General features: G+C 46.4%; 1 protein-coding gene across 4 annotated transcripts in view; it reads left to right on the top strand.

The window, feature by feature from the left end:
• CDRT4 (CMT1A duplicated region transcript 4) overlaps positions 1 to 24248 on the top strand; it is a 73326-nt gene that overhangs the window by 30032 nt on the left and 19046 nt on the right. The window contains exon 1 of one of the 4 annotated variants that reach the window (XM_054456458.2): positions 10522 to 10673. The exons of 2 other annotated variants lie outside the window; for them this stretch is intronic. The gene's annotated coding sequence lies outside the window, so the exon portion shown is untranslated. Of the gene's footprint in view, positions 1 to 10521; positions 10674 to 24248 lie in introns of those variants that run through there. One more of the 4 variants, XM_054456460.1, reaches the window with a different exon arrangement.

The following is a 24248-nucleotide window of genomic DNA, read 5'->3' as shown; positions in this document are numbered from 1 at the left end:
CCCAAGCTAGTTCAAAACAGCTTGGGAGAGCAAGAAAAAGGACTGGCTTGGGATTTGATTTTCATTTATTTTTATTTTTAGAGATGAGGTCTCACTATGTCGCCCGGGCTGGTCTCGAGCTCCTGGGCTCAAGTGATCCTCCCACCTTGGTCTCCCAAAGTGCTGGGATTATAGACATGAACCACCACGCCCGGCCAAGGCTTGGAATTTTTAATAGTGGTTACAATATGGACAGGGGCTTGTGTGGTTTGGATTTCCTGCTTGCACAAACAAAGAGCATCCAGACTTTCATGTGAGCTTGCCCAGATGTAAAGCACAAGGGGGTGAGGGAAAGGGAAGGCTTAAAAGTTGTTAGCAGGCCTGGTGTGGTGACTCAAAATACTGTAATCTCAGCATTTTGGGAGGCCTAGGTGGGTGGATCACTTGAGCCCAGAGGTTTGCAACCAGCCTGAGCAAAATGTTGAGACTCCTGTCTCTCCAAAACAATAAAAAATAAAAATAAAAAAATAAACAAATGGCTAGACATGATGGTGCGCACCTGTAGTCCCAGCTGTTTGGGAAGCTGAAATGGAAGGATCACTTGAGACCCGGAGTCTGAGGCTGTGGTAAGCTGTGATCGCACCACTGCACTGCAGCTTGGGTGATAAAGTGAGACCCTCGTCTCAGAAAAGAAAAAGGAAGTTGTCAGCAGTCAAAAGAAATAGATTTAGACCATTACAGCAGAAGGAGGAAGGCCAGTTGGGTGCTGTTGTGGTAATCTAGGCCAATGGTTCCCAGACTTTTGTTAAAGATACAGCTTCCTATTCTTTTAGCAAATTTGAAATGTACAATACATTATTATTAACTGTGGTCACCATGCAGGGCAACAGATCACTAAAACTGATGAATTCAGTCTAACTGAAATTGCATCCCCATCAATATCTCTCCTTTCCCTGCCTCTTTCCTCTATCCACCCCTGCTGCCCCCACCCCAGCCTCTGATATCAGCTTTCTACGCTGTTTCAGTGAGATCAAGGTTTTTAGATTCCACTTATAAACGAGACCACACAGCATTTGTCTTTCTGAGTCTGGCTTATTTCACTTAGCATAATGCCTTCCAGGTTCATTAATGTTGTTGAAAATGATGTGATTTCCTTCTTGTTAAAGCTAGCTAGTATTCCGTTGTGTATATGTACCACGTTTTCTTTATCCATTCATCTGTTGATGGACACTTAAGTAGATTCCATATCTCGGCTGTTGTGAATAGTGCTGTAATGAACATCAGAATGTGGTTATTTCTTCGATATATAAATTTTAATTCCTTTGGATAAATACCCAGAAGTGGAATTGCTGGATGATATGGTGGTTCTATTTTTCGTTTTTTTAGGAACTTTTGTACCATTTTTCATAATAGCTGTGCTAACTTACATTCCCACCAACAGTGTAAAAGGGTTCCCTTTTCTCCATATCCTCACCAACACAGCAAGTGTGAGGTGATAATCTCACTGTGGTTTTAATTTGCATTTCTCTGATGATTAGAGATGTTAAGCATTATTTCATACGCCTGTTGGCTGTTTGTATCTCTTCTTTTGAGAAACGTCAGTTCAAATCCTTTGCCCATTTTTTAATGTTTTTACCACAAAAATGTAAGTTGGTGAGCTGAGGATATGTTAATTAGCTTGACTGAATCTTTCTATAATTTATACATACATAAAAACATCACATTGTGCCCCACAAATGTACACAGTTATTATTTATCAACTAAAATTAATAAATAAATCAATGCACTTAAAACATTTAAGAAAACACTAAAAAACAAAAACTAACCAACCAAACAAACAAAATACAGCCTCTTAGACTTCACTCCAGACCTATTAAACCTACATTCCAGGGTGTGGGTTATGGAAATAGGTGTTTGTAAATAGCTCCCAAGTAATTTAGAAGTACCTTTCATGGAATGACATTTGGGAACACTGGGCTATCATAATGAAAAAGAGAGCACGGATTGAGAAACACTGGACAAGAGTCCAAGATATAAGACCCAGGGGAACCTTTAAAAATTTGCACATTTTGGGACTGGGTGACATGTGGTTGGAAGGAATGCTGGCTTATGGATTTTGCGGAGGGAATGGAAAATCTTATGGGTCTATCTAGAAAGCTGTGTGGATGTGATTGTGAATCTCCACACACATTTCCATGTGCATTACCCACTGTATGTACTCAAAGCATGGAAAACATTTCACAGCCTGCTTGACTCCTCCCGTCTCAGCAGGCTGTGTATCTCCAGAGTTACTTTGGGGAGTGTGAACTCATATTATTAGTTGCCAATGAAAAATGGAATTAACTATGAGACTCTCTTGCAAAATAGATTACGTAATGTGTTCCAAAGATGAAAGAAATTCCTAAGGGATTGCCTGCCCTTCTGGATAACTATATTGCCACATTCTTTCTTTCTTGAGTTGAGAGTTAAGGGTTGACTGGGTAAAATCTGTCTTGTGCTCCATCATGAAAACACAACTCAGAGCTGGTTTTTGATGTACATCTAAGAGAAGCAACAGATAACTCAAAAGATTTGGGCCACCAGAACTGGTAAGAAAGTGCTGAAGGAGCCAATGGAGGGAGCACTTGTGTATATGTAGCTTGGTGTTTAATTCTGTTGGTTGTTTGCCATCTTCTTAACAACTTAGTAACTTACATAATTTGTTGATCGATCTCCCATCCTCTCAGGTTGCTGGTTTGGAAGGGAGAACATGAGAAAATCAACAGGTAACTGATGTCTAAAACTATCCATCATCTATCTAGATATCCACTTAGCTAAGCAATATAATCTATCACTGTGTGTTCTTTTCTTTTCTTTTCTTTTTTTTTTTTGAGACGGAGTCTCGCTCTGTCCCCTAGGCTGGAGTGCAGTGGCGCAATCTCAGCTCACTGCAAGCTCTGCCTCCCGGATTCACGTCATTCTCCTGCCTCAGCCTCCCGAGTAGCTGGGACTACAGGCGTCCGACACCACGCCCCGCTAATTTTTCATTTTTGTATTTTTAGTAGAGACGGGGTTTCACCGTGTTAGTCAGATGGTCTCGATCTCCTGACCTCATGATCCGCCCGCCTCGGCCTCCCAAAGTGCTGGGATTACAGGCATGAGCCACCACGCCCGGCCCACTGTGTGTTATTTTCTATTTGTATTTTTCATCTATTTTCTTTCTCATCTTGCTTTCAGCATTTATTTGAAAAAAGAAAGTTCATTAGCTATTTCTCTTTTCAAACACCTTTATGAGATATAATTCACATTCCATATAATTTTACAATTTAAATCATACAACTTAATGGTTTTTAGTGTCTTTACTGAAGTTGTACAACCATTGCCACAACCAATTTTTAGGATATTTTTCCCCCCAAAAAGAAACCTCATAGCCTTTAGCAGTCACTTTCCAAATATCCTATCCTCTCCCAGCACTAAGAACTCTACTTTCTGTCTCAATGGACTTGTCTATTCTGGATATTTCATATAAATGGAATCCTACAATATGTGGCCTTTTGTGACCAGTTACTTTCACTTAGCCTAATGTTTTCAAGGTTTATCTGCACAGTAGCTATTTTTCGTGAAAAGAACTCGTGGATCAGGTAAGACACAAATGAACACAACTCTCTGTATTGCCTTAATGGAAGTAGAAAAGGAAATTTTGCATTCTGTAGTTGCCCAAGGAAGTATTGTTGAATTAATTTTGCTTTATGTAAACTAAGGTGCTAGACACTGAATCTCCCAATAGGATTGGGACACAAGTCCTGTCTTTCAAAATAAAATGCTGGTCAAGCAGGTAGACTGCGGAGCCAAAATGCCTGGGTTCCAATCCTAGCTCTGTCCGCCCATCCTGTTGCTAGTTGTATGACCTTGAGCAAATTACTCAACCTCTCTGGGGCTCAGTTTCCTCATTTGAAAAATGGGGATTAAAAATTGTACCTAGTTTCAAGGGTGGCTGTGAGGGCCAAGTGAGATCATGGATGTAAAGCTCTTGGCATGTTGCCTGCCCACTGATAAGCCCTCAATAAAGGCTGGCAATGATTACCAAAGTTCTTATTCAAAGAACTATAGTCCAATACAATATAAGTGCGTCAAAAGAAGTATGATCAAAGGGCCATGGGGCACAGCAGAGGCAACATCAATTCTACACTGGGTGGGTAGTCAGGGAGCAGAATCCTTTTTATGTAGGATTGCCATCTGGAGCCTAGATCCAGATGTGGTCTACAAAATATATTTGGGGGCTACTGTTGTGTTTTAAAGATTTTGAAATTCAACACCTTTAGACAGGCAGTCACCCCTACCACTCCTTAATGGACCAAACTGGTTTGTTAGGGACATTAATGTTGCTTGAGTTCTGGGCCCCACGGTGGAAGGTGACCTTTGACCTGGAACTTAAAGGTTGGCTTTGAATTAGCCAGACAGAGAGCAAAAGGTGATTGGTGTCACTCTTTCTTTTTTTTTTTTTTCGAGACAGAGTTTCTCTCTGTCGCCCAGGCTAGAGTGCAGTGACGTGATCTCAGCTCACTGCAAGCTCCGCCTCCCAGGTTCATGCCATTCTCCTGCCTCAGCCTCCTGATTAGCTGGGACTACAGGCACCCGCCACTATGCCCAGCTAATTGTTTGTATTTTCAGTAGAGATGGGGTTTTGCCATGTTAGCCAGGATGGTCTCGATGTTCTGACCTGGTGATTCACCCACCTCGGCCTCCCAAAGTGCTGGGATTACAGGCGTCAGCCACTGCGCCTGGCCGATGTCACTCTTTCTCACACTTTCTTTTTAATATTAGTTCTTCTATAATCAATATGTCACACAGGCATGTGGTAAAACATTCCTACAAAGAGCAAGCATCCCATTTCTTCCTCATCAGTTACTGTGAGTGGAAAAGCACATCACCCAAGGTGCTTTTTTCTATTCCCTGAGTCCATAACAACGATCAACATCGAAAACACCTGTGACCAAACATGTGGGGGTTTCTCCCCACACACCAAGCAAGCAGTCAGTTCCACAGTGGCCACAGCTGGGAGCCCTCCAATTCAGTTTCAGCACTGTCTACTTGGAAACAGCGTGAGATCCCACAGAGTGAGGGGCTGGATCCTACAAGACTGTCTCCCTTTCAGACACCAGTCACAAGTCTGGGCCTCTGGAACTTCTGGCTGACTGGCTTCAAGCTGGGGTTCCCAGGAACTCCTCTTTGGGTTTGATTAATTTACTAGAGCAGCTCACAGGACTCAGGGAAACATGTAAGTTTACCAGTTTATTATAAAGCATATTACAAAGGACAGAGACACATAGGGCTAGGTATGGGGAAAGGGGAGGGGAGCTTCCATGCCCTTCCTGGGGCATCCTCCAGGAATCTCCATGCATTCATTTGTCTGGAAGCTCTCTGAACCCTGTCCTTTTGGGTTTTTGTGGAAACTTCATTACTTAGGCATAATTGATTAAACCATTGGCTAATGGTGATCAACTCAACCTTCAGCCCCTCTCCCCTCCCCAGAGATTGGAGGCTGAAAGTCCCAACTGTTTAATCCTGCCTTGGTCTGGTTACCAGTCTCATCCTGAAGCTACCTAGAGGATGCTAACCCTCAGTCAGCTCATTAGCATACAAAAGGACACTTTTGAAATGGTAAGGGTTTTAGGACCTGTATGTCAGGAAACAGGTTGAAGACCAAATATGTATTTCACAGTATCACAGTTACAGTTGGAATTTCATACCATTCCAGAGACCTGTCTTCTGTGACTATCCAAACATTTAAATGTAGATTTAATCTCCCTTCCATTTTTCACAAGGGATGAATTTTGAAATATTTTAAATAAAGAATGAAAACAAATGAAAAACACACTAAAAAACAGGTCTCAGACAAGTGGTTTTGTTTTTATTTTCATTTTTATTACAGAATTTTCTCAAACATACACAAGAATAGAGAGACTGGTACAATGAACATCTACATACCCGTCACTCAGCACCCTAATAGTCGTCCACTTTTGCCCATTTTATTTAATTTGCCATTTACTTTCTTTGGCTTTGCTTGTTTTGAGGGGTCCTGTAGTATTTTGAAAATCTTGCCATTTTTACTTAAATATATATTGTGATCATTACGCGTATAGATTTGCCTCATTAGTTCAGAGGAATCGAATTTCCATTATATGGATATTCCATATTTTGATCAGTCTCCCTTTGATCAGCATTTAGATTGTTTCCAGATTCTTGACATTATAAGCCATGTCACCAGGAACATTCAGTTTTATACCATTATATTACCTTTTTTTTTTTTGAGACGGAGTCTCGCTTTGTCACCCAGGCTGGAGTGCAGTGGTGCAGTCTCGGCTCACTGCAACCTCCGCCGCCTGGGTTCACGCGATTCTGCTGCTTCAGCCCCCTAAGTAGCTGGGACTACAGGCACCTGCCACCACGCCTGGCTAATTTTTGTGTTTTTAGTAGAGATGGGGTTTCACCATGTTAGCCAGGATGGTCTCAATCTCCTGACCTCATGATCCGCCCACCTGGACCTCCTAAAGTCCTGGAATTACAGGTGTGAGCCACTGCGCCTGGCCTATACCATTATATTACTATTTGAGGTGTACATTCTCCTGCCTGGGCTTTCAGCCATCTGGTGGAATTATCGTTTCTCGCCAATACCTAACAAGTTCTAGTAAAGGCTCATATAATCCATTTTCATTCATTTTGATAGGTCTAAATGGTTGTGTTCTTGTCTTTAATTCAGAAAATGTTTATCAAGCATATAATATAAGCTGGATATCCCTGTAGGCTCTGGAGATGTGAGAGTGACTGGAATATAAACTGTGTTCAAGGAATACATAGTTCAGTGGAAAAAAGATTGCATTGAATTTTACCTCTTTTCCTCCTTTACATGTGTTGTGTCAGCTAGGATTAAATTTAGTTGTGAGTGACAGAAAATCCAGTAGCTGCCTTAAACCAGTTCACTACAAAAGTTCACTACAAAAATCCTCAATAACTTTAGCTACTTTTGGAGTTTGCAGATATCCAATATATTCTTTTGAAAACTGGCCAATAAAGGAGAAAATATTCAACATTTGTGTTGCCTTTCTCATAAACTGCAAGGAAATCAAACAGTTGATGAGAAGTGTCTCCTTTAGAGGTGTTCCAAATAAAAAACCAAGAAGAAGTAATAGCTTGAGAATATTACCAATCTGCAACTGTTAATGAAATAGTGTTTCTAGTCAATAAATCATTAATAGCTGCTAACACCGCAAAAGGAGAGAGAGCCCTGGATTCTGTACCTCCAAATATTTACACAATCATTTATGAAAAGCAAGCCTAGAGCTGGTCAAGGCTCTAGATATGACAGCTGCTTTATATGGGGACAGAGGCACTTGCTAAAGGACACTATGAAGATGTAATCAGTGCAGTCCAGACTATGGGAAACTCAGTTCCTTCTGCAGATAAGGACACAGTATCGGAGAGGGAGGGGCAAACTGTACAGGCAAAGAGACTTAAGAAGTTTATAGACCAATTTGCATCGAAGTTTGGTTTGTCAAGACCTCTCGTGGACTTTGTGTTTCTCAGAGCATCCTCTGTGCTTTGGCTTCTGTGGCCAATTGCCTGTTTGTTTCCTACCTCCTTTTGCATTCCTGAGAGATAATTGGATTGGCCCAGGTCCTCTTTTTGTTCTAGGCTGTAAGGTCAGAGGTCAGCCGGTGGACTGCCTGGTTTGATCATATGTCCTCCTCTGACTTACTCAGCTGGAGGTAAAGGGCCAAGGGGACCTCATGAGGAAGGGGTGATGTGTGCAGCTGCTCAATACCCTGAAAGGCAATTTCGAGACCAAGAGGGAGAGTTAATAAACTGACCTAACGCATCGAGTTTTTTCTGTGATTTTTTTTTTTTCATATAAAACTTGAGCATGGAGGCCAAAGGGATACACCTGAGCCCGTTTGGCCAGTGATTTGGAGTTCTGGAGCAAAAGGAAGAGCAGCCCATGTGAGTTGGGTAGGGGTGGGGGCTCTGGGCAGGCTCACCATGGATTTCAGGGGGATTCTCAGGCGGGGAGAGCTGCCTGGTGGCCCTTTCTTAGTGGTGCACGTTCTGGAATTTGCACTTTGATTTTTCTACTTAGGAATTGTGTATCCTTGGGCAACTTACTGAACTGTGTGCCTCAGTTTCATCACCTTGTAAAATGGGGATTAGAGTAGTGGAAACTGCCTTGAAGGTATTCCTGGGAGTTTTGAGCCCAGAATAAGCTAGTGTGTGAAGAGTTGAGAGCAGTACCTGGCATGTGGTGTGTGCATGGGTGACCTGGAGCCAACTCTGGAACCTCAGCTTTTTAATTCATTCTTCCTTGAATGAAGGGGCTGGCTGCGCTTAGTATCTGCCTGTGGGGAGGTTACCAGGCAGCCCAGTGCTGAGGCCAGCAAGGTACACTGAGGGACCCCAGAAGCACTGAGGTCAAGTCCCTGAGTCCCACGGGGCATCTCTGGGTTGGTCAGCACTGGGGTCACATTGCATGTTTGCTCAGCTTGCCCCTTCTCAGTGCCAGTAGAAGCCCATGGTGAGCCCAGATATAGGGTCTGCTGACTCACAGGGAATTTGCTGCCCACAGAGGAGGGAGAAATGCACCTCCCCAAAGCCAACAATCAAAGGCCAGGCAAGCCCTGTGGGAGGAAAATAACTTGGGCTACAGATTTTCTTTTCTGGGCTTGGAGTCTTGCCATGGACAACACAGAAACAGACATGATTAGCATCATGGCTTCCGGAAACACTGTGTGTGCCCACTAGTAGGTGGTGGGCTGATGTCACTCTCAAATGGCTCTTTCTCGAGTCCGAGGGTCTGGCTCCCTACCGGGCCCTGGCCCATTGCACATCAGCGCTAGGTATAAACAGCTCAGAGAGTCACTTCAAGCTGTAGAAGACTTCTGGGGTGAGTCTTTGGAACCACAGGGAAGGTCCCCTGCTCATCCGCTACACTTCAGACCTGGCCTGTGCACTCAAAGATGTCCACCATCTCCCCCAGACTTGCTGGGAGAGACAGCAGAACCTTGTCAGACTGGCCCACCCCAACTCCCCCCCATCCCCCTCACCTGTGCATTTCCCGTAGCATTTCCAGATGCCAGGCCGTCCTGCACCTCCGTGACTTTGCTCAGATCCTTCCCTTGTCTAGAACTTATTTGAAGAACTGAATGGAGATACTCAGGGCTCAGGGACACTGAGCCACAAAATAGGGGCCCATGGAAAGGTTGAAGGCATGGCTCCGCTGACATGGGAGCTCCAGAGCGAGAATGAATTCAGAGAGTTTAGGGCTGGAGTTGAAGAGGAACTAGAGCCTGGAGAGAGGGGAGGATAGAGAAAGGCTTTTTGAGAACCGCAGCAATGAGGGCTCTGCCTGAGGCTCTAGGTACTGACTCGTGGGCAGTGAGGAGAGGTAGATTTTTGTTGGGGATCCGCTTGATGTATGTTTTCTTACAACTAAATGATAAAACTGAGGCTGAAACAGGTATTTTCTGCCTGGCCTGTTTCTAGAATGCACCTCTCTCTGAAGATTATAGAGAACTACGATGAAAAGGCGATCACGGGAATATATGATTGGGTCAGTATGATTTGGAGGAAGCTCAAGTGCTCGCTGTAGTTGCAGAGAACTGAGGGGACTTCACATTCCTGGCTGGACAGGTTGAGCTCTGGGATTAGAGAGGTGGTGGGGGAGTGGAGAGGAACAGAAGGAACAGACACAGGGAGAGACATTGCAAAGGATTGTCAACAGGGCATGATGATAACACAGGGAGAGCAAGTCCAGCCTGTCTCCTGGGTGCTGCCCCGAGTTGATGACCGCAATTAAACTGCCAGACTTTACAGCCTGCTCTGCACTGTGTCCTCCTGGCATCTTGGGGACTTTTTCATGGTTGGGGCCACAAGGGGAGGTTAGAAGCTGCTCACTCTCTCCATTGCCAAGCACGGGCCGGTCAATGGAGTTGGGGAGAAGGAGGCTAATTCTCAACAGCCTGTTAGTGACAGCCATTCTCTCTCCAGCTTATCTAAAGAGCATTTTATTTCAGAAGAAGGCTGAGAGCTTGTTAGAAAGGCAAGCTCTTGGGCCCCACCCCACATCTACTGAATCAGAAACCCTGGGAGTGGGACCCAGCAATCTGTCTTAATAGACCTTCTAGGAGATTCTGGTGCTAAGGAAGGAGACCGCAGGTCTTGTCTATCTCTGTAGTGGGCTGCGTCTGGGCCAGAGTAACTGCTTGTTGAAATGATCAGAGATCTCAAATGAGGTCATGCATGTTGGGGTGTGTGTGTATGCATGTGTGCGTGTTGTGTATCTTTATGTGTGTGTGTGTTTGGTCTAGGGTCCAGCACATAGTAGGTGTTCACTCCTGGGGGTGGGAATAATCACTCTAATGTCCGTGTTTGAGGACTGCATTGCTGGTGACCGCTGAGCCCACAGAGGAGGAAGAGAGCAGGGCAGAAGATTCAGGAGGGGATGCATGGCAACTTCTGATGTCACAGTGCCCCCTTCACTCCTGACTTCTGGCTCGTGGGTCACTTTGGGGCAGGGGCAAGAGGATGGTTAACTGCAGCAAAGAGAGGGCCAAGGACAAGTGGGATCAAGAGCACAGGGGACAGCCGGAGACAAAATATAAACTCTGGGCAGGGGAACAGCCAAGATAGTGAAGGAAGAATGGGGAATCACAGAAACTTCTCAGGTAACAGTCTGGGCCAGAACACTGGATGTCCCCAGAGAGCGAAGTCGAGGGTGAAAGTGAAAAGGCTCACAGCCAACTTCCAGGAGAAGGTCAGGTCCTTCACCAAAGAATAATCCTGCCATTAAAGGGTCCCCAGAGTCCCCAGCATTACTTCCCTTCAGTGGATCCCAATCCTGGTCACCCAATCCCCTCAGGACTTTGTAAAACGTACTGATGCCCAACCCTTGCCAACAAGCTCATCCCATTCCTGGAATTCTGATTTACTTTGTCTGCAGAGGGCTCGAGCTCAGGTATGTCTATAATGACAGCCAGGTGATTTTATTGTGCACTCAGGGCTGACCACTCTATTTAAACAAAACACACACACACAAAATATACCCCTGTTCCCCCCCATCCCCTGGGGGTGATGGGTTGGGGACGAGGGTGATGATGTTCCCACAGATGCATTACCTCTCCACAGAGCTCAGGACCAAAGGAATGTTTAGCCAGAACTGGTAAATACCTTTAAAAAAATTATTAAGCACCTATAGAAACCTATAGGGACAAACGTAACTAAGAGGATTTTTACAAAGCAATAATAATCAAGTCACTTATTTAAAAATAATTAATCATGCTTGTAATCCCACCACTTAGGGAGGCTGAGGCAGGAGGATTGTTTGAGGCCGGGAACTCAAGACCAGCCCTAGGCAACATAGCAAGATCCCGTTTCTACAAAAATAAAAATAAAAATAAATTAGCTGGGCATTGGTGTGCACCTGTAGTCCCAGCTACTCTGGAGGCTAAGGCAGGAGGGCCCCTTGAGTCTAGGTGTGTGTCTGTACTGAGTGTGTGTCTGTGTGAGCCCAGGAGTTTGAGGCTGCAGTGAGCCATGATCATGCCACTGCACTCCAGCCTGGGTGTCAGTGAGACTGTCTCTATAAAGATAAAAATTAAAAAAAGTAATTTAGAACAAGGAATAAAAGACACCAGTGAATGAAACAAAAAATTAGTAAGAAACCTTACGATCCATGAATGCACCTTGGTGTAGATAGGGATGGGGAGAAGAGAACAGAAGAGACTCGTTTCTGCAGATGAGGCAGCCCTTCCCTTCTCCCCATGTGGGTGGAGGCTGGCCCAGCACCCAGGCTCCCACCCCAGGCAGTGTTTCTGGAGGCCTGAGCCCGAAGCCCACTGTTTGTGCTGGAAGCTCTTGCTTTACACTTGTTTGAGCTACATTGAGTCAGTATGAGAGAAGCAGATAGGTGACGCAGGTTAAGAACATGGGCAGCCAAGTCCCTGGGTTTAAATCCAGACTCTGTCACTTGTCAGTTCACCCACTGGCCTGGGTCAGGGAGCTGACCTGGGTCCCAGGTCGCAGGCTTTCTCCAGGCTTCCTGGTAGGCTCTGCCCTCCCTCCCCCTCCCTTTCCCTCCCTCCTTCAGGGATGTCTTCTAAGTGCTTACCACTTGTGCAGGGCACAAAGAGGGTTTCCCCACCAGCTGTAGAATGCTCAGGCCCTGTAACACCTGGATCTGCCCCCAGGTGCAGCAACTCTAGGATCCTCTCTTGCCTTCCTGCTGCTGCCACCCTTAGGGGTCTGGAGTCCTCAGGCTGCGTGCTGCATGTCCTCCCCACGGTGGATGGCCAGGCTCCCTCCCCCTCTTGCCCGACCACAGCAAGAGCCCCTTGGCTGCCATATTGGAAGGCATTAGCGTGCATGTCAGTGCATGTGTAGGTGTATGTGTCTCTGTGAGTGTTTGTGATATGTCTGTTTGTGTGTTTTGTGTGTTGTGTGTATCTTTGTGCGTGTGTGTCTGTGTGTTGTATGAATGTCTTGATGTGTATCTCTGTGCTGGTGTATGTGTGTCTGTGTGTTGGTGTGTGTGTATGTACCTATGTGTCTTTGTTGTGTGTGTGTTGGTGTGTCTGGTGTTGGTGTGGGTCTGTGTTGTGTGTGTCTGTGTTGGTATGTCTGGTGTTGATGTGTATCTGTGTTATGTGTGTCTGTATGTTGGTGTGTCTGGTGCTGGTGTATGTCTGTGTTGGTGTGTGTCTGTTGTGTGTGTGTGTTGGTGTGTGTTTGTGTTATGTGTGTCGGTGTTGGTGTGTCTTGTGTTGGTATGTCTGTGTTGTGCATGTTTGTGCTGCGTGTGTCTGTGTGTTGGTGTGTCTGGTGTTGGTGTGTGTTTGTGTTGGTGTATGTCTGTGTTGTGTGTGTGTTGGTGTGTGTCTGTGTGTTGGTGTGTGTCTGTGTTTTGTGTCTGTGTGTTGGTGTGTCTGTGTTATGTGTATCTGTGTGTTGGTGTGTCTGTGTGTTGGTGTGTGTCTGTATTGTGTGTGTCTGTCTTGGTGTGTGTTTGTGTTGGTGTGTGTCTGTGTTATGTGTGTCTGTGTGTTGGTGTGTTTCTGTGTGTTGGTGTGTGTCTGTGTTGTGTGTGTCTGTATTGCATGTGTCTGTGTGTTGGTGTGTCTGTTGGTGTGTGTGTCTGTGTGTTGGTGTGTCTGTTAGTGTGCGTTTGTGTTGTGTGTGTCTGTGTGTTGGTGTGTGTGTGTTGCACCCACTTGCACTTTCTTGAACCCTGCTTGATGTCTGTGCCTCTGTTCCTGTATCCCTGCTGGTTCCTTCCTGTGCTGGCTGTCAGCAGAGTGTGAGTGTGGATGCCAGGCTGGAGTGAGCGAAAGAGCAACTGCTGGTATGGGCCATTCGCTGGGGGATTTTGGCAGAGAAAAGGAGCAAAATAGAAGTAACGGAAGCTTGGGGGTCAATGGAAGAATTTTTTAGAGGAGGGGAGACTTGGCAAGGTTTGAAAGCAGAAGGGGAAGGGTGCATGAGGAGGGACATTTGGAAAAGTGCTGGAGAGGGGAGCAGAGGGAAGCTGCCAGGGAGGTGCACCAGCAGGGATTGGGGTGAGGGCTCAGGAAAGGACACAGAAACCCCATTCCAGGACTTGTTACCCAGCTCTCAGATTGCTAATGCCCAGCACCTAGTGCTGCCACTCAGGAATCAGCTCCAACTAGCAAGGGGTGGGAAGGGAAGAAGCGAGCTTGGAAAAGGCAGCTGCTGCTGCAGTGGGGGTGATATGTAATGCTCATGGACCTGTGCTAATCATTTCCTCCTTTGACTTGTGCCAGGCGCCAAGCCTAGGGCAGGTGCTGGTCTCTGCCTTTGACGGGCTCAAGGTCTATTTGGAGTGTGGATGCATCAGCTCTCAAACTCGAAGACTTGCATGGCCTAGGGGTCTCCACCTCTCCGATTGGCATCTCCATCCCCATCCCTGGCCCTATCCCCAAGCTCAGTGACGCATCACCAGAGAAAAACGAGGCCAGAGAGGTTAATAAGTTACCCAAGGTCACACAGTTGGTCAGGAGCAAGACTCGAATCTAGCGCTGCCTGATGCCAACATTCGAGGTCTGCCCCTCCATGCCATACTCCTAGAGGGCATTGGGTTCCTGGTCCCCGTGCTCTGTCTGACTTCTGACTCTGTTACTTGCTTGACCTTTGAATATCACTTTGCCGGCTCCTCTGCCCGCCTGACTTGGACCCTTGCTGATTTCACCCAGCTTGTGAGTCTCAGCTCAGACTTCTCCACCAGCTACTGACCCCTGGCCAGACCCCAGCCTTGTATCTTCCCTAAGACCTTCTGGGGCTCCCTCAGACCCCATTTCCTCAGGCCATCCACATCTCTGATGACAGAGATGACAGACAGGCAGGCGGGAGGATGCTCAGAAGATGGTGTTAAGGAGGAGATACTTTAGGTTGGAATCAGCCAGCATAGCCTCTGGCACATGGCACGGTGGAGAGTGGAGAGCCCACCGCAGAGAGGGCAGCTGGGGGCAGCTTCATGGCTCACAGAGGGTGGAGCTGCATGGAATGTGCCGGGAAAGTCAACGAGGAAAATTTGGCCAAGTTACAGTGAGTGCCTAGCTGAAACCGGACACCAAGAATTTGTAGCAGGTCAGGCCTGCTGCCTGGGAAATAGTTGGCCTACTTTGCTTTTCAGTTTTCATCGTTTATTTCTAAAATAAATGTTTATTTTACCTTTGTATTTAAGGTTTTTAGGAACATGGGAAAGAATAATTTTGTTCTGGTTTTAGACACTTACTTTTGGCCTTAGAGAGACACGAGCCAACTTGCTAATTACAGCCTAAACGTCAGTGTTTGATGGTGGAGTCTTTCTTTGATAAGTGCAGCTGCCTGGTGGCACATCTCCAGGCTTGGCGTTCTCCACCCTGGCCCAGTGATCCAAGATTTCAGCCCCACTCATAAAAACCCTAGCCCTCCCCTACCTACTTCCCCATTGTTTCCCAACACGCCTGATCTTCTCTCCTTACCTTGAATCCAGGGCTCTTGACTGATGCTGAAGAGAATGGCACACTCACACCCACACACACATGCATAGCCCTGCAGTCATCTCAACAATCTTCATTTCCCTCCTTCTAGCAGTTTTTGTTCCATTCCTGTCCACCTCCTCCCGCCCCCATCTCCTGCTCAACTATCTTAATATCTTTGTTTTTTTAAAAAACAAATTTGAAATATGAAGTGCTCAAAGCGAGGCATACAGCTTACATCTTGGTGATGTGTCTAAAGTGAACACTCAGTAACAATCACCCATGACAAGAAATGCAACACTGCTAGCTTCTAGAAACCTCCCTCCTTCCTTCTCCCATCAATAACCCCTTTCTTTAATCCTCAGAGGTCACTACTCTCCTGAATTTATGGAAGTCACACACTTGCTTTACACTAAATGTATTTCTAAACCCTATATTTTGCCTGTTTTTTGAACTTTATGTAAATCGACTCATGTTTACTCTTTTGTGCCTGGCTTCTTTCACTCAGCATTATGTTTGTGTGATTCATTCATGTGGCCGCAATAGGTATAGCCTGTTCCTTTTCATTGCTGTATAGTATTCTACTGAATGAATGCCCATATATATGGGCAATTCTGTCTGCAGCATCCAGCTAAGGAACCCTCTGTTTCCCCATAGGACTCGGCCCCAAAGTAGGGTCCCTTCGTGGTTTGACTTCTACTTTTCTTTAGAATCTTTTCTTTTTTTTTTCTTTTTTGAGAGGGAGTCTCACTCTGTTGCCCAGGCTGGAGTGCAGTGGCGTGATCTCGGCTCACTGCAAGCTCTGCCTTCCGGGTTCACGCCATTCTCCTGACTCAGCCTCCCGAGTAGCTGGGACTACAGGTGCCTGCCACCATGGCCGGCTAATTTTTTGTATTTTTAGTAGAGACTGGGTTTCACCGTGTTAGCCAGGATGGTCTTGATCTCCTGACCTCATGATCCGCCCGCCTCGGCCTCCCAAAGTGCTGGGATTACAGGCATGAGCCACCACGCCCGGCCTAGAATCTTTTCTTGCTAGAGACCTCTCCCCTAACCCTTGAGCACCCTCTGTATTGGCCATTTCTGCAGTTCCCTAAGTGTGCTGTGCTCACCGGCTTTTATGCAGCCTAGCCTCCTGCTACTAATTTTTTAAGGGACTCGAATCTGCTGTTTACTTCAGTCTCACTTTCGGCCAGTCTTTGTTTTATGCTTTATGCTTCAACAATATTGAAATATATTTTAATTTTTAAGACTACATACTACTTTGTCCTTTTCCTCAAGTTTTTCTGTTTTTCATCCCTTATTTGTTTCAGTAATACCTACTTATTATTCAAAATGAAACCTAGGTTCCAGCTCCTCCAAAAAGTACCTACTGATTCCTTTTATCTGTAGCCTATATTTACATATAGCCTATATTCCTATCACAGCAAATGGCGCACAGCATTGCACTGAACCATACTGATGGTGATCTGTGGCAAGAAAATGGTCCAATCTGGTGGTTCTCAAAATGTGGTCCCTAGATGACACCAGTCTTCACCTGGAGACCTGTTAGAGATGCAGATTCCTGGTGCTTACTCCAGGTCTTACTCCAGAATTAGAAACTCTGGGCATGAGACCCAGGAGTCTGTGCTTTAAAAGGCTCTCTAGGTGATACTGGTACTAAGGAAGCAGACCACTGGTCTCATCCATCACTGTAACTGGCAGGTCTGGTCCAGAATAAATGTTGAAATAACATAAACTCAAGTCATCTACCCGAGGAAGTCTTCCCAGCATTCCTACGCTGGGTGAGGAATCGCTTCTGTCCCTGTGGCAGCCCGCGTGCTGTAGCGGAACTGCAGAGGCCGACTTCCTTAAGGGCAGGGATTCTGCTGCCTTCCCCTTGCTATCCTTATGCCTGGCACAGAGCTCCATATTATAGTTTTAGGTCCTGGGATATACATGAGAGAAAAGACAGAACGATTCCTTCCTTTCATGGAATTCAAGTTCTAAGAGGGCAGGCAGAAAATAAATCATAAACAAATAAATGTAAAATAATTTCAGATAGCAATAAGTGCTGTCAGGGAAACAGAACAAGGTGATGTGATAGAGTTGGATTGAGTGGCTAGTTTAGAGTAGGAAGTTAGAAAAAGCCTTTCTGAGAAGGCAACATTAAGCTAAGATTTAAATGATCAAACACCAGCTATGTAAAAATCTGTGAAAGTCAATCTGGAGGGAGGGAATGGTTGGAGTTTGGTGAGTTTGAGGACCGACAGGAGGACAATGTGGCTGGAGGGTGGTTGCGGGTGGGGAAGGTGGGGGAGGGAGACAGAGAGACAGAAACAGAGAGACCTAAGAGGTGGACAGAGCCAGCCGTGGAAGGAGTTTGGATTTCATCCCAAGGGCTCTAGGGGAACCCTTGGAAAGGGATGTTTGGGTTGGGGAGTGGTGTGTACTGGTGCAGGTTTTAGAAAGATCACTCTGGCTGCTGTGTGGATAAAACAAATTACACAGGGGGCAAGTGTGGGAGCAGGGAGGCCAGTTTGGAGGCTGTGGGGGCATCCAGGCGGATATGGGGGCAGCACTGGGGCAAAATGTTTGATCATGTGGAATTCTGCTTCCACTGTATTAGATGTATGGATTTCAGGAAGTCACTGAACATTTATATACTTTAATTTTACCCTCTGTAAGAGGGAATAATCCAGCACTTAATGCAAACGTTTGCTGGGAAGGCTCAGTGAGTTAATAAGTATAAAACATAAACACCTATAGTGTGAGTTATTTTTATATTATTATTATTAGCAGCAGTAGTAGTTGTCATAATTGTAGAATAAAGAGAACGAAGGATTTAAGATAATTACAGGTTGAGTTGACATGACTTGATAGTGAATTGGATTTTGAAGATGAGAGGAAGAGGAAAAGATTCCTAGTTTTTGGCAACAGGTTCATTAGGGGTGCTGGTTAACAAACTGGAGGAAGGCCAGTGGGGAAGCAGGTTTTGAATGTGGTGGGAGAGAGAGGTGTCAGGAGCTGTTTGAATGAGGTAGATTGAGGTACCTATAAAATATCTGTGAGGAGATGTCTGGCAGGGATTGGATATAAGAGCCTGCAGTTCAGGGAAGAGCCTATGGCTAGAAACACACTTTTGGGAGTTGGGGCACTGTGATGAGTTTGCAGATGAAGAGTGAAGGGTGCCTGGGACAGGGGCTCCCTTACCCTAAGTGGAGCAGAGGAGCAGGAGCCAGCATGGGGCCTGAGAAGAGAGGCCTGTGAGGTGCTGGGACTCAGGAGAAAGGGGCCTGCTGGCTCCCTTGCCAACAGGTCAGATGAGATAAGCAGAAGAGGCAAAGGAGATCATTCCGTTTGGCAGCATGGAAGTCATCTGCTGAGTGAATGAATGGAATTCTACCTCATTGGTTGGTGCATCTCTTTAGAAATCACCTCAATAGAGGCCGGGCGCGGTGGCTCATGCCTGCAATCCCAGCACTTTGGGAGGCCGAGGCGGGCAGATCACGAGGTCAGGAGATCGAGACCATCTTGGCTAATGTGGTGAAACCCCGTCTCTAATAAAAATACAAAAAAAATTAGCCAGGCATGGTGGCGGGTGCCTGTAGTCCCAGCTACTCGGGAAGCTGAGGCAGGAGAATGGCATGAACCTGCAAGGCGGAGCTTGCAGGAAGCTGAGATCATGCCACTGCACTCCAGCCTGGGCGACAGAGCGAGACTCCGTCTCAAAAAAAAAAAAAAAGAAATCAACTCAATAGAGAAGCCTGGCTGTATACGTTCCTTGACACCTACCAAGAGTGAGAGAACAGTGAGGGGAGGGGCCTGAAGACAACAGTGGAAATGGCCTTCTCAAAGCCACCTTCAGAAAGGATGGCAGAGACCCTGTTGGGGTGGGTGCTACAAGTCAAAAGAAGCCCCATTTGTCTTGTTGTTCATTAGTGGAGGGGAGGTTCCTGCCTCTTCTGCAAAAAAAGTTTTAGAAATCACCATGAAAGAGTGGCCAAACTGAGGTAGAAAAAGTGTTCCTGAAACTGGAACCAAAAATTTCCAAATGACAGCTCAGTTTGGCATAGCTGTTCTGAGTCTAGGAGCATTGGAGCCCTCATGCCATTTGTGTGACCTCCCCAAGGCAAATCATGAAACTTGCAGATTTTCTTTATTATCAAGTGAGGCAGTGACAGACCTGCTCAATGGTCCTTAAATTTTCATGAGCAACAGAATCCCCAGGAAGGCTTGTGAAAATAGATTGCTGGGCCCAGCCTGCAGAGCTTCTAGTGCAGTAGGCTAAGGTGGGATCCAATAAATTGCATTTCCAACAAACTCCCTGGTGTTGCTGCTGCTGGTGATGGTGGTCCCAGGACCACCCCTTGACAGCCTCTGTCTGGATTATACAGGCTCCCCCAAAGCAGGGACAGTATCCCTCCTGCTCAGCTGGCTCAGTAGGAGGCCCTCAATAATTCAGATTAAATGAGCGGATTAATAAGCCTTCGGTGGTGTGTCCCTCAGGGCTCAGGAATGGGAGAACGCCGTGGCTGTCACGGGGAGACAAGAGTGAAGGCTAGGATGAAACAGACTGTTATGCTGGACATTTAGTGGTTTGTTTCTTTGGCCTCTTCACAATGACCCGACTTGCCTCTGCTGCCGCCCAGCAGCCCCGCCACTGATTAGGACTCTACTCAGAGCTTCTGGTGGCCAAGGGGTCGTCTTCGGACTGTCTGCATTCTTCTCCTTGAACGTTCCTAATGTGAAGACTCCCGCCTCCGCTCTGACTGTGACAAATCTTCCAACAATTCAGTTCAGGCCTGCATCTTCGTGAATGGAATTTAGGTGGAATTTTAGGCAGAGGGACACAGTGACACAAAGGTGACACAGTGACACAGAGGTGATTTAAGGGGCAGTGTCTTTCCAAGATTCCTTATAGACCCCTGGGTAAAGCAAGTCCTTATTCTCCACCCTCCAGAGCCGGAGGAAACAGGGTGGGACCCTGGCATACGGCTATTGAGAGATGGAATTTGTTAAGTCCTAGTAAAAGCGAAATGAATGTCGGTGGCCACATCCCATGGAGCACACACATCTTCTGGTTAGAAGGACTGTACCCTCGCCCTGCACACAGAGCCTTCTTTCTTCTTCGAGGAAAAGTGACTCTTTCACGGCCTGCTGGGAGGCAAAGGAAATGGAAAAGTCTCGCAGCGTCCTGAGCCCCTCTCTGTTTCCTTCGGGCTTTCACAAGTTCAGCGGCCTTTGCACACAAGCTGGGTCCTGTAGGGGAACAGAGGGTTCTTTAGCTGGAAGCTGTGGAAAGCACTGCCCGTGTTTCCCTGGGAGAGGAGAAGCCCCGTGCACTGACCTCCTAGGCTCGTCCATGCCTTGGCAGCGTGTGGAGCCCCTCCTGTCCCTCCCTGTGGCCCCAAAAGCAAAGCAGCTCAGCGGGGGCTTTTTTGAGAAGCTGCTGAGCTCAGACCCTGCTGGCTCCACATTCCTGGATGATGAGGGAGGGATTCCAGTGTTTACTTTGAACAAATGTTTTCCTGTGTCTGAATCGACTGGGTGTTAAATTCTTCCAGATTTCTGGCTCCACGTTGCAGCTCCAACGGGACAGAAACAGGTTTACGGCAGTTGGCAAGAGAATGAAAGCAGGGCCCATCTGGGCACCTTCTGCGTCTAGAATTTCCACTCTGTGGTTGGAAAGGCTGTTTAACGCCCGCTCTGTGGGCTCCATGCCCAGGCGGGGTTTGTTGTGGTCTCAATTCACAGAGCTCTGCACTTGTGCCTTTCACATTTCCCACCCTAGAGGGCAAAAGTTAGCTTTTCTCTTTGAAAATGCATCCGGGAATGAGAACAAGCCGAGTTTTTGGAAGGTCAGGGCTTGCAGTGTTTTCTCGATGAGTACAAACCCAGAAGTCGGGCTCATAAGGAATTCATTTGGTGGGACGTTAGGAAACTTCAGTGCATTCCATTTCCTGGGGACTGCTGTGCCAAGAGGTTTCAGAGACGTGCAGGAGGTTCGAGCTGGAAGGGAGACAGGGTGCAGCAGACCTCAATCCTCATTTTTACCCAGGAGGAAACCGAGGTACAGAGGCAAAGTGGCGCGAGGGCTGAGATGTTGGACTGGAAGTGCTCGTCCCCAGTGCAGCTGGTTCGATCTCTTGGTGCTGAGCAGTGGGTAATCCCATCTCTGACCACACAACCTTGCAGGGGTCTAGGAAACATTCTCCTCTTTATTAAGTGTTGGTAAATCAATGGCTTTAACAATACAGAGAGCTTCAGAAAACCAACAGGATCGATTCCAAATTAAAGGCACTCTTTGGGTCCACCATGCACAATAGTTTCTGCGTTCTTGTGTTCTGGGTTGGTGAGCAATTCAGGGAAAACTCCCATAGGACCCCATGATGACCGGGGCTCCACAGAGTCTTTGGTGGGGTGCCAGCCCCTAGGCAAGCAGCTGTCAGCCTCTGAATCAGAACAGCCGAAATGCAAGTCAGGCATGGGAGAGATGATGGCCTTAAAACTTACTCCATTCTAGACCCTGTGCTGTTGGATTCTGGAAACCTACTCCTGAGCCTGGTGTGGGTGTGTGTGTGTGTTTGTGTAAGGTAAGGAAGATTAGTGGCAATCTTCCTGGCTTCAGTGCCTAGGTGGAGTCCAAACAGTGTTTATGTAGTAGGGTTGAATAAAATAGTCCCATGACAGAACCTGACATTTTGATCTGGCTACTTTCACAAAGCCATTTTGGTGCCAAGAACATTTTTACTTAGTTTTCAAAAGAAACCATGAAAATGTCAGCTCTCCATACCTCTCCAGTAATGTGCAAGGCAAGCACCCTAACTCCATCTCTGAGCCTTCCCCCTGTATCTTGCCCTCCATCCATACCCTACCTGCAACCCCTCTGGCCATATTAGTATATCCACTGTCTCAAAATGACCTTGTCAAAATCTGCTTTGTTGGAAGGGCAGCTTCATTTTTGTAATATGTTATAGGCCTAAATCCTTTACTCACATAGGTTCCCTTACTTTAGTAGAAATGGTGTCCCCTGGAGATGGAATGGGGAAGAAGGAATTATGCAGTGAAATTTCTCCCACTGCTGCCAGAGTAGAAGTCCTTCTCTGTCTCAGTTTTGTGGGTGGGATTTTTCCTTGATAGGTCTGGTAGGGGCTTTGTATTGGTTATCTCTTGGTGGGTAACAAAGCACTCCAAAGGTTAGTTGCTTTAAACAAATACTTGTTATCTCACAGTTTCTGTGGGCCAGGAATCTGGGTATGCCTTAGCTGTCTGCCTCTATCTCAGAGTCTCTCCATGAGGCTACAGTCATGATTTTGGCTGAGGATGTGGTCTCATCTGAAGGCTCAACAGGAGGAGAATCCACTTCCAAATTCACTTACATGGATATTGGCAAGATTAAGCTCCTCACAGGCTGTTGAACTGAAAACCCCAGTTTCTTGCTGCCTCTTGGCTGGAAAACTCTGTTAGTTCCTTGCCACATGGGCCTCTCCATAGGGCAGTTTGTAACATGGCAGCTGGCTTCCCTTAAGATGAACGAGAAAGAGAGTGTAAGAGAGTGCTCAAGATGGAAGCCAACTTTTTTTGTGACCTAATCTGAGAAGTGACATTCCATCACTTAGACCATATTCTGTTTATTAGAAGTGAGTCATTAGATTCTGTTCATACTCAGGGGAGGGGATTTCACAAGGATGTGAATACCAAGAGGTGAGATTATTGGGAGCCATCTTACAGCCTGCCTAGGATAAGCCTTAGGGGCCCAATTGCCATTCATCCTATGGGCTCTGTCACCCTTGCAGTTCTGTTAAGACGTGAGTTGTGAGGGGCAGAGGAAAACGATTTCCATGTTTACCCTTACTCCTCCTGGGAGGTAGATAGCTTTGTTGGCATAGCATCTAGAGACTTCTCAGGGGCAAAAATTTCTGAGTTTCTAAGCTATTAATAGTTACATTTACTCTCCACTCTCCCATCCCATCCCAGCTCCACTCCGAGGAAAGCAAATGAGACCAAGATAGCATCCACACTGTGGTCCCTGTCACTCTCTGAACAAGGTGACACTTTTGTTCTCTCTAGAGGTCATCTAGTCCTCACGTTGGATGCCAATGTTATCTAGTTTTCTTGTTTCCAGAAGGAACCCCCAGTCATAAATCATAGAATAGAATGTATACCAATAGTCCAGGGTTCTTGGTGTTTACCAGAAAAGCTAACGGTTGCAAAGCTCCTTATGGATCGTAGAATACTTTTACTTACATCAATTGGATCATCATAACATCCCATGGGGCAGGATGTTTCCCACCTTGGGGATGAGGAAACTGAGGTTCAGAAAGACTAAGGAACTTGCTCAAGATGGGACATAAAGAGGTGAAGCTGGGTTTCAACGTGAGTTCTCCAACCTCCGAATTCTGTGCTCTACCCTACAGCCCCTTCATGCTATTTGCAGATCTAAGTCTCCAGATTACTTCCAGTAGGAATCTAGCGAGACTTCTTGGCTCAGTTTTGCTCCTTAAGTCATCATAGACCAGGGCTGCAATGATCTGAGAAGAGAAATAGAAGTCAGCTGGGACAAGGGATGTCAAAGCTGGGGTGAGGGAGAGCGGACATGGCTGGTGACTTAGGGAGTTACACAGGAGTGTGCCTGTGTGTGTATGCATGTGCCTGTGTGTGTACACGTTCATGCAAGCATGTGTGTGTGGCTCATAGACTCTTTCTCATGCCAGTGACTATATGGATGTTCTGCTCAGGGCTGTGTGTATATGTGCACTTGTGTGTATTGCTGCCTGTTGGCTGGAAACCTCCCTCAGTCAACATGTGTACGTATGTGGCTGTAAGTGGGCATAGATGCCTGGGACCCACCTAGACTGGGGGATGAGCTCTAGGGAGTGCCTTTTGGTGAGCAGATGCTATAAACAGGACTCTTGGGACGTGAAAAGTAGTGTGGCTGGGGATGGATGGGTGAGATTTAGAGACAGCACTGTGGCAGCAGTTGTGTTGAAGGGTCCCCTGAGCATGTTTTCTGACCTCCTATGACTCCAGTCCCTTCCCTGATCTTCAACGTAGTGACTCAGTTTTGGCGAGATGTGTCTTGGTACTAATTTCTCCAGCCTGAACATTGGACTGCATTGTTTTGGCATTGCAGCAGACATTGCCATCCTGCATATTAATGATGATAACAGTCCAGCCAATAGGCTCTTACCATGTGCCTGTGCCCTGTGCCCTCTGCCCAATGCTGTATATGAATTATCTCATTAAATCCTCATGGCACTCCAAGGATAGTTCCTCTTACTGCCTCTG

Source organism: Pongo pygmaeus, chromosome 19, assembly GCF_028885625.2.
Source record: "Pongo pygmaeus isolate AG05252 chromosome 19, NHGRI_mPonPyg2-v2.0_pri, whole genome shotgun sequence".
NCBI classification, from domain to species: Eukaryota; Metazoa; Chordata; class Mammalia; order Primates; family Hominidae; genus Pongo; species Pongo pygmaeus.
Note: the sequence above shows the minus strand (reverse complement) of the source record. Positions and strands in the feature narration are given on the sequence as shown.